The 10,465-nt window shown below is 36.9% G+C and overlaps 1 protein-coding gene across 3 annotated transcripts in view; it reads left to right on the plus strand.

Annotated features, from left to right (window-relative positions):
• The window catches only part of LOC139122657 (uncharacterized), a 71,441-nt gene that overhangs the window by 3,138 nt on the left and 57,838 nt on the right, over nucleotides 1-10,465 (plus strand). Inside the window, exon 4 of one of the 3 annotated variants that reach the window (XR_011549515.1) lies at nucleotides 921-1,699. The exons of the other annotated variants lie outside the window; for them this stretch is intronic. The gene's annotated coding sequence lies outside the window, so the exon portion shown is untranslated. Of the gene's footprint in view, nucleotides 1-920; nucleotides 1,700-10,465 lie in introns of those variants that run through there. 3 annotated transcript variants of the gene reach the window in all.

Raw genomic sequence — 10,465 nt, forward strand, 5'->3', positions numbered from 1 at the left:
AGGAAAACGCCCCTGCAACTGGTCTCTTCCCATTGAAAAGTTTCCAACTGCTTCCTCGTCGTCGCATGTATGATATAAATGTGCCTTGCAGTTTTTTCTTCAAAATTACGGACATAGAAAAGGAGTTATGGCTGTCCGTTTACCAAAGAACGTGTGTCAGTTCAGTAATATCATTTACCTCATGATGATTCTTTATTGAACATTCTACACAATAAATGTGATTATTATCCCTAAATGTGGCGAGCGCCCTCTGGTGCTGCTCGCTCCCCTTGTACACCAGTACAGTCTTTTCTCAAATACTAAACTTTCTGTTCTCAGATCCAGGTTTTATTGATCAGTTTCCTATGATCAGAAGCATGTCCTCTTATCCCCAAAGGGGGGGGGGGGTGTGCAATATCATAGGAAGGGATTGCAGACATATGTACCGTCGTTTTGCCCCTCCCCTCAAGTAGACTTTTGACCAAGAGAATGTTGATAAGATCATAGCCCCTCCAACCAAGATAGAGAGAGACTTTTGACCGTTGCCTCGACTCTAGCGTCCTATCATTTTATAGAAAATGTGAATCATGATCTAGAGAGTTGGCCAAAACTGTAAACTTTTGACTCCAGCCCTTTTAAAGGAAAATTGCAGAGTAAGTACTTGGTCTACCGATCAAATTCTCCAGGGTGCTACTGAACCAAAATCGTGAGTGGCCCCTCCAATAATTCGAGTTCTAGTGTGCTAACGAGCTTGTCTCTGATGTTGTTGAAATGCAATGCGTGAGCTTACTAGCCAAGAAAGACGTTGCAACTAAGTAATCATATTGATGTAATTAAGAATGAAATACAAACAATATAATTCTTTATTGAACTTACGGACATACTTAGGCAACAAGAATCATAAAACTCAGAGAAATTGACGAATATTTTTCGTGTTTCAGTTTGCGTCAGATTTTTCAAGTATAAAACGTCCGTCGATCGAAGTCCAGGATGACATTGATGCAAAAATTACGATAGACAGACCAGGTTCAAGTTCACAATCAACTTCATCGTGGTGGACGGATGTCTAACAGATAGGCCTATGCTGCCTATGGCAGTCGAACTATCATCAAGTGCGTTCCTCTGTGGAAATACACCCTCACACAAACATGGTTACCCCGTACCGCCGCAGTGTTGAGGACCATGAGATTGCTAAACCGCAAATGCTCTAACAAGCCTCACCACAGCGTACATGGTACACGTAGCAATGTCATAGAAATTCGTACTGAGGTCTATCTTTGTATGGAAAGCCGCATTTCCCTATTAAAGTGCGCCCTCTATTGCACAACATGGCAATATTCGACGAGCCAAACCTGACCCTCCAGGCTACTGTAAAAGAGTTTGTGAAGCTCATTCCAGCTGTGAAATACTGAAGCTGCTGGATTCAAAGACCTGTACCCTGGATCTGAGGATGCAATGATGACTGTTGGTCCAGATCGGTTTCCTCCAATGACGTCATACACTTGCTTTGAAATCCATATTTTCAATCCAGACATTATTGATATCATTTACTGCAATATGGGACAACAATGATAGCATCAGACTTTTTCCTTGATTTATATCAAAAGTCTTATTCTCCAATCTTGTATTTTAAGAACTAATGACTTACAGATTTTCATAACATTCAGCTTATCACCAGAGGGTGTTGAAGAAATTATTAAATTTGAAATATTAAATGAAATTTATTGCTTGTTTTTGTAAAGTTAAGTCTGTGAGTTAAAAATATTTTATCTTTGTTTTTATTTATAGTTACTTACGTTTCAACACATTGACAAAACTAAGATTTTTCTCATTTCAACAATTCTGAGTCACTGCAAAGCTCCTGGAAATTTGCATATACTGCAATCTCCACTTCTCCATTGATGTGAAATGTACAATGAGAAAATATGGCATCTGCATTTTTTGAAAATCAATGAAAAGTACATCAGATGATTGGCACGACTATCTAAAGTTTAAGCAATATCTCTTGGTAACACCAGCATTAGTGTACTGTATGTAATCTTACGTACAGTCAAAACATTGACAGCGGCAGCTTTGAATGATTCAGTTCATCGAGAAATGTCATTTCACATTGTCCTTATGATATAGGATCATATAGGTGCATTGGTTTTTTGTAGTCTGGTCAAATTTCATTTAGACTTGACGTTGAAAAGGAATATCTTTACATTAATTGAAATGGTTTGTGTGCGTGTGTGTGTGTGTGATGTCATAGTCTTTGCTCTACAATTCTTGGTTTTGTGAAAACAAGCCTCTTCCCATCATGCTTTGCACAGATTAATTTAATGTTGAAACTAAATACCTTTCAATTTCGAAAACTTTGATTTATATGAACTGGATAATACTCTTTGTTTCAAATTCAGCATTTTCATTCATTTGCAAAATGCTATTTCTCCTTTTTCTCACAAAATTCAGGTTGAGAAATGCCCTTACTGAATGTGTCACTACAGCCTGGAAGTGTGTTATATCAATGTGATCGTTGAAAACTCAATTATGGTCTTGACAAGAATTTGTTCACATAAGGCAGCTGTCATTATCTACGGCGGTGTTGGGGTGGAGGAATTTCATCAGAAACTGAAATTTTGAGTACCCCCTGCCAACCTTGATGAATTTGAATATCCCCTCTCTAACACAGAAATTTTGACTGACCCAACCCCAACTTAGAAAAGTTATATATCAATACATGACTTTTGTACAATTTACAAAAATACAGCAATAGTAAAGCCCTTTAAATCCTAATGTACCCTGCTAGATTATCATCGGTTATCTCATGACGGTTGAAAAGGGTGAAACCAACAAAATATAATTCAAGGTCACAACAAAATATACGAAAGCTCACACTATGGGTATGATGAAAAAGTTTTTTACAAGGATATCTGACTGGACAGGGGAGAAAACACGAAAAGCTCAGGGGAACGTGTCAGAGGGGGTTGTCCCCTTCTTGCGTGGAAATTTTGAGAAATTGATGAGCACAATGGAACAGTCTGGTGCAATCTGACAGGTGTTTTCAATTTGTCTTTTGTTTGTCATTTTACTGAAAAAATCATGTTAAGAAATCTCATATTAAACATGTCAACATGATAACCTTGAAGTGTGTATATCTAATGTTATTGTGGAAAACCTGGACTTCTACTATGTGTTATGTTAGCAAGGGTAATTTGTATAAACATTGTATTTCAATACAATGTGGAGACATATATATAGTAAACTCTGTTTTCTATGACAACATTGATAAAAATGTAATAAAGATTTGACAGGATTAGAGTGTGTGAGATTAGATGTGCCACCAACAGTGTAGAGCAAAGATTGCAATAGATTTACAGAGTGTCAGCATAGAATTGCCACAGAATTATTTTGCATAGTTTTGTCACTATATCTAACACTATCTTCGGTTTCAAACCCTTTCACCCCTTTCAGCACCATTGTTTAGCCCAAAACCTTTTGTTATCAAGGGCAGTTGTTGACCTATTTACAAGGCTTTGGGGTGAACAGATTTAGGATCACCGTGTAAGCTTATACTGTCCCAAAAGAGCAGGTCAGTGTCCTAGAATACAAGTTTGAATAGGAGGTCTAAATGGCTTTATGAGAACACAACCCCCTAGCATTGTGGAAATATGCAAAATTCTTTGATGTGGATCCAGTATTTATCAGTCTACCCTACACTTCTGAATGTACTCTGTGTTTTCACCGGATAGAAAGGATGGACTCGCACACACACGGGCCAGCAGAAAGCAGTACAATGTTTAAAGTTTGTACATGATCAGTGAATTCTTTTGGACTAGTAATTGAACAGAAGAAGTAATTTATGTTATTTGTACTTTTTTTCAACTAGTTATAACTTACAACCAATATACTGTCACAACTATGAAGCAATCGAGTCTGATGACACAGTCACATTTAAAAACAATAGAGTACCATGGGAAGTGGAACAATAACTTTGGAAGAAATTCCAATATCATATTTGTTGTCCACATCATCACTTTCAAATACCCTATTTGAAGTATGTATTGTCAAACACCTGTAATATCACAGATTTAGCTACGAAGTTTAGTAAAAACATTATTCATAGGTTTCTCATGGGCAACCATGTAGGCCTATAGTGGAACTAAATGGGATCAATTTGGTTCACAAATCTTGGACACCCTTTGTACAGTGTCCAGGAAGTTACCGCGACCAAGTTAATGAACAATTACGTTATTATTGATGCATGGATCATCGATGATTCATACATCAATATGTTTCGAACTATATTTGAGGAGGGTCACAATATTTCCAAAAGCTCCCATATGGTGGAATACTGGAAATGTAATAATGTGACTACTCAAGTGCCACGATTGTTACTCTATTATGAAATTATAGTCCTAACAATTATGGTGTTTATGGAGAATAAGATTTATCAAACGTAATGTCAAGAGAGAAAGAAATCAAGAGAACGAACGGAAGACACGAAATGAATGCACCGACTCAGAGAAGGCCTCTTTTGCTTGTATTTAAAACTTCAGAGAAATTAAACATGCTTAGTTGACAATAAAAGCACAACTTCTGAATATTCTGTAATTAAGTGACAGTAGGATTATTAATCCATAAAGAAAACAATATTAGCAAATTTCTGAAAGAAAATTATTGTATTTATTATAGTAATGAATTGGAATATCGATAATATTTTGAATTCACAGTGGGTATGTCTCGTTGATAACCATCACTACTGAACAACAGGGTTGTTAATTTTTTTTCCAAGTGAGGAACGATGTGCTTATTTTTTTTCTACACTGTAAAGTGAAGTGTTCAAGGATAGAACACCAATTAAACGCCTTTTTGTAACACTTTTTGAACGCCTCTAGACGTTCAGAAATCTAACACTACGTGTTCAACCAACGTTCAAATTTTGAACATACGTGTGCAGATTTTGAACGCTACGTGTTCATCAGACATTATATTGAACACCATGGTGTTCCATATCTGAACACACGTTGCACAGGAAATGTGTTCAAAAAATGAACGCTTTTACGCGTTCAAAGGGCTGTAACACTTTTTGAACGCATGGACGCCGTTCAACGATAAGTGTGTTAAAGGCTAGAACACATGATGCGCGCTTGTTGAACACCTTTAATTTTGGGCGTTCACGGGTGTTCAAGCCTTGAAATAACATTACAGACCATTGATATCCAGTAAAATTATTTTATTCTAAAATACACGAAACATTTCTAGAGTGAAATACAATAATTTACTGTAAAATGGGCAAATAAACATTGCAACTTTGTATGTAAAGTTTGTCAGAGGAAAAAACCAACAGTGTTAACACCTTCCTATAAAAAACATAAGCAATAAAAATCACCATATTGTGGATGACGTTTTATGTTCATACTTGTTTAAAATGTACAAAATAATCTGAAAAAGCTCAAAATTTGGCATACTTATTGTGTTGAAAGTACATGTATGAAATGCATACTCCATTTTTGTAAGATGGTTTCTTAAGACATTTCCTCTTGTATTGTATAGACAATTGTAAATTTTGAAGAAAAAAGAAGTTAGTCAAGGCTTCTCTGGTGCACATGGTATATAGTTGTCCACACTAAAGTAAACACAACATGTCAAGTTGTCAAAGTGTCAGAGTAAGGCACAACATGAGCATGCAGAAAGTGGGAAAGTGGGTCCTTGGCAGGGTAAAACCTATTTCCTAGTCCAACAAAGTCCTTCATAAACAAAAAGGTTTGTTTGTTTGTAATATCTTTAAATAAACCCTGAAATAAATGGGTGACATTTCAAAAATATACTTCTCAGAAATTTAAAACATATTCATAAAGACCTTTCAAATTCTGGTGTACCCTGCTATTAATTTTTATACAATTTTTTTTACCAAAAATGGTAAAAATCACCCTTAAAATGAACAAATGTACATTTCTTCATAACTTGAATATATCACATTCTGGTAATCCCTTTATGTCTTAAAAATGTCTGAAATATCTTTAATGTCCTAAAATTACAAAGTTGCAAATTTCTGCATAATTTGAACAATCTGAAAACGACTATCAGTAGAGATCTATGTCCTAAATATCAAAACTGTTCGATTAGCAGTGTTGAAAGAGATTTTTTAAAGATTTTTTGACCAAAAAATGACAAAAATTGCCATGAAATATAAAAATTTGAATATTTCATCACAACTGGCACAAATTTGACTAACGTCATTTTTAGGGACATGTTTACCAAATATTGAAGACGGTAGAAAAATAGAAGAAGATTTTTTGCAAAAGAATAGCAAAATTAGCCTCAAAAATATAAATTTGCATATTTCATCATAATTTGAACATATCTGATTAGGGTAATCCCTTGGGACCTGTAAGCCAAATATTTAAGGATTCGTACAGGCTGTTTTGAAGAAAAACCTTTGGATGTACAAATTTGAGGACAATGCTACACATCCACCTATTTAGCTGACAGCAAAGCTAAAAACCAGTTGCTAAGTACAAGAGACGTGTTGAGCTACAATACAAAATAATCTACGGTTTGGTAGCACGCTATGATCAACTAAATGTTACAAGGGCATAAGCTTTCAAAGACGTGAAGTCTCCTTCATCAGATGCAAGGGCGAATGAAAAATTGAAGCAGAAAGTGACAGAAAATTCAGAGTGAAAATTTCAGAAATATCAGTAATTCAGAGCGGACATTTTTACTCTGGATGGTCTGTCGCTTTCAGCTTTAATTTAAATAAGGGAGACTACACGTCTGTGAAAGCTTATTCTCCGACAACATTTAGTTGATCATAGCATGCTGGCTTTGATTACTTCAGAACAAAAATACAGAAATTTATCAAAATTCAGTTACTGACCCTGGAAGTTTAAATCTACATTAGAGATGAACTGAGGTTCTCAAGCTTGTTTCCAGACAGCTACCTGTACATTCATCTTCTTCGTTATCTGTACCACCAGCTTCTATAACAACTCTTCGATTTTCAGTTAAATCCAACTTTTTACATCCTGAAAAAATGCAACAATAGGTAATATGGCGAGATGAAACTTTAAATGAAAGACAAGGAGCTGATTAGGTTAAGGAAAAGGGGAGACTTTCATATACAGTGCCTCTCTTCAATACTGTTACAAAATATTTGCTGCTTCTTGTCATCAACTGATTAAAATAAAAAAGCCAAACTCTCATATGCTGAAACAATACATTGTATACTCTACGATGTTTAACTGATGTTTTACATGCGATTGTGTTTGCTAAAAGACATGTATCAGCTGTGATTACGCAGCAGTACTATGCAAGGCGTATCGATAGCGCTCAGGTCAAGGGTTATCGCTACAGATGTGTTTTGATGACCCTTGACCCGAGTGAGATCGATCGATAGGCTATGGCCAAAAGTACCACTGCGTAGTCACAGCTAATTGTTGGTATAGCAGCCATGAAAGAAAAAAAAAGGTTTCCTCACGTAGTTAAGCTATTTCAAGGTACAATACAATTAATTTCAAAGGACGATAATATAGATGCTTCAAAAATCTAATACCTTTTACTATTTTGGAGAGGAAACTTACCCTTTCTGGTCTTGCTTCCGCACGATCACGACTTCAGGGTGCGCTTACAAGAAAAATGTCGCAACTTCCGTTTTGATGCATCATGGGATAGGAAAAGGCACAAAACTTGAACACCAAGTGTTTAGAAGTAGAACGCCTCTTGCACGCCGATGTTAAAATTGAAACGTTCATGGTGGTTTTCAGATTTTTTTTCTAATTTTTGAACTTTCAACCCGTAATAAACGAGTAAAATTATTTTGTATACTTCCTTTTTTAGAAAAAATATGCTTTCAGCAATTGTAGGCCGGAAATATTTTTCACTTAGTGTGAAATTCGTTACACCAAAATCCGTGTACGTTTACTGGACAGTGAAGCAATAGTAAATTTAATATAGCCATTGTAAAGTAAAAAACACAAAAGATTGTTAATTGTTTTACAGTATTGTAAAATTTCTGTGATGCTCAGTTTTTGAACACTTGAAGGAGATGGTTGTTAACACATAGTGTTCAGGTTTAGAACATCATTGTTAATATTATGAACACTGGTGTTAACAATATGAACACTAGCCGTTCAAATTTGAACACCGACATGTACATTTTGAACGCGTAAAGACGCGTCTAGCGTCCGCTATTTTTACAGTGTAGTTGTAAACTGTCCTGATCTAATGGTACATCCCCAAGCATACAATTGTTTTCCTCATCACAATTGCAAAGCCTTCATTTCTTGTTATTTCGTCATTTAGGGCAAATTTTCCTTCTTTGTTCATCGAACTGAAGGCGACACGAAATTTATGAAGTTGAACTAATCACAGTCTATTCAGTCAAAATCCCCCACAACTCATCAAAATATTTTGCTCTAGCTGTCATTCTGATTTCTAAAGAGGTTTTGACTTCGATACTGCTTTATGGATGAATGGCAATACAATGTTTCCTCTATCTTGAAGCCAAATTGCAAAAACCGCGAAAAGTTGTTTGTTGCTGAAATATCTGTCTCTAGATCAGTCACAACTAATGATGACGAATTTTACGATGCTGGCGACAGGCTAGTATCCATTATCTTTGTTTCTGCAAATTTTGCTTAGTTACGGTGTACATGCAAGTATACGTGTCTCTACAATGATTGCAACTGGTACGCTAAATTATATAAAACTTCATGAATTTTTTTGGATTATTATTTTGATATTTGAGTATTAGCTGAAGTTAAGGAATATTGCCGTCAACTTAATTTTGTTAACGGCTTACAACAGAAATAAATATATAAATATAAACAGATATATGAATAAAACCATAGACTGTACTCAGCTGTCTATGATCAGACTTTTCTGTGCTATGATAGAACTGCAACCTCTTTTTTGCAACGCAGCGGTTGGTCGGAGGGTGATTTGAAAGAAGCTCAGCTGTGATTGTCTATCTACTGTCAGTCAGCAATCGTTTGAAATAAACAGCACAGCGTCATAGCTCTGTATGGAGGGCTGTATGTTACCGGCGTTATACACACAGCCTAGCCCTACGAGTATGGCGAGAGTGTCCGGCTTTGGCTACGCCGCCTCCCGCTAGCAAAAGCCGGACACTCTCGCCATACTCGTAGGGCTAACACACAGCCCTGCCATGCAGAGCTACACAGCACCAGCGCCGCGACACGCTGTTGTGGAGATACGGCCGAGGTTTCATGTCGAAAGTGAGGGTCTCGTCGGAAATCGCACTTAAAGATGCAGAGAAAATAGTTTTTTAACTAAGAGGTGATAGCAGGCAAGAAATTTAAATGTGCATTACAAGCCATTTATGTTGATTTATTCAATAAATATCGGCTGTAGAGGGAAATCCGTCTCCGAACTCATAGATACGAGCGTATAGTTTCCACTCCATTTCTCAAAGTCCTACTTTTCTAATGCATGCACACAGCGGCCGTCTTATATCGGTCCATACGTGACAGTATAGCAACTAAGCCCAGATATGGTTTCCATATTGTATACCAAATGATACGATTAGCATTAAATCTTACGATAATCTACATTTTGCATTACGCATGATGTTGCGTTGAAGCAGGCATGCTCTCCAATTGCATGACCCCGAATGACCGATTACGAGAGAGGGAAAGTCCCCGCAGTCCCTCTATCAATTCACCCGATAGGTCAAAGGTGTTAGAGCATCAGGTCAAGGCTACATTATGTTCAGCAGGCAGAGATCATTTAATATACGGCTAGTTTTCAATCGGATTCGAACCCACAACATACGGCATCAGTCGCCTAGCTGAGAGGCCATAGACAGAACCGCTCGGCTAAATCTCCACTCCCAAAAAGAGTGGTTCAATAGCCGGCTAAGTTGTTACATTTTTCTGACTGAGACCGCTCAACACGTTGTAGAGTTCGTGAAGCACTCACGCACGCATGCTCACTATCATACATCGCACATACACACTATATCGAAGCGAAGAAACGAATTTCATCGCTTTAACTGGGCGAACGATAACCTCGGAGACAATTCTGTCCACCAGCAGTGTTACCAACCCAGGGTAGAAAATACGGCTAGTTTTCAATCGGATTCGAACCCACAACATACGGCATCAGTCGCCTAGCTGAGTGATCTATTTAAGAGTGGGTTAGTTTGATATGTTCTATCCATGATTGATCGATAATATATCGTGAGTTATTTAATATTTTGCTCCTAGTTTCAAAAAGACCCGTATGTCGAAATGAAATGTGATCGGACGAACATAAAGTGTCTGAGCATAAGCTGGTCGAGCCGAAACTAGCTGCTCCAAAGGAGATATACCGACCCTTAGGTGTTTTGTGTGAGAGTAGGCCTAAACTGAGTTAGTTTGTAGGATGACATTTCATCAACCCATCAAAATCCCATTCTATTTAATGATCATCATATAATAGCGAAATGGAATTAAAACAAACGCAGACATTCAAAACTCTGGCTATTGTTATGGTAGTGAAA

The sequence above is a fragment of the Ptychodera flava genome, chromosome 2 (genome assembly GCF_041260155.1).
Source record: "Ptychodera flava strain L36383 chromosome 2, AS_Pfla_20210202, whole genome shotgun sequence".
In the NCBI taxonomy this organism is placed as follows: domain Eukaryota; kingdom Metazoa; phylum Hemichordata; class Enteropneusta; family Ptychoderidae; genus Ptychodera; species Ptychodera flava.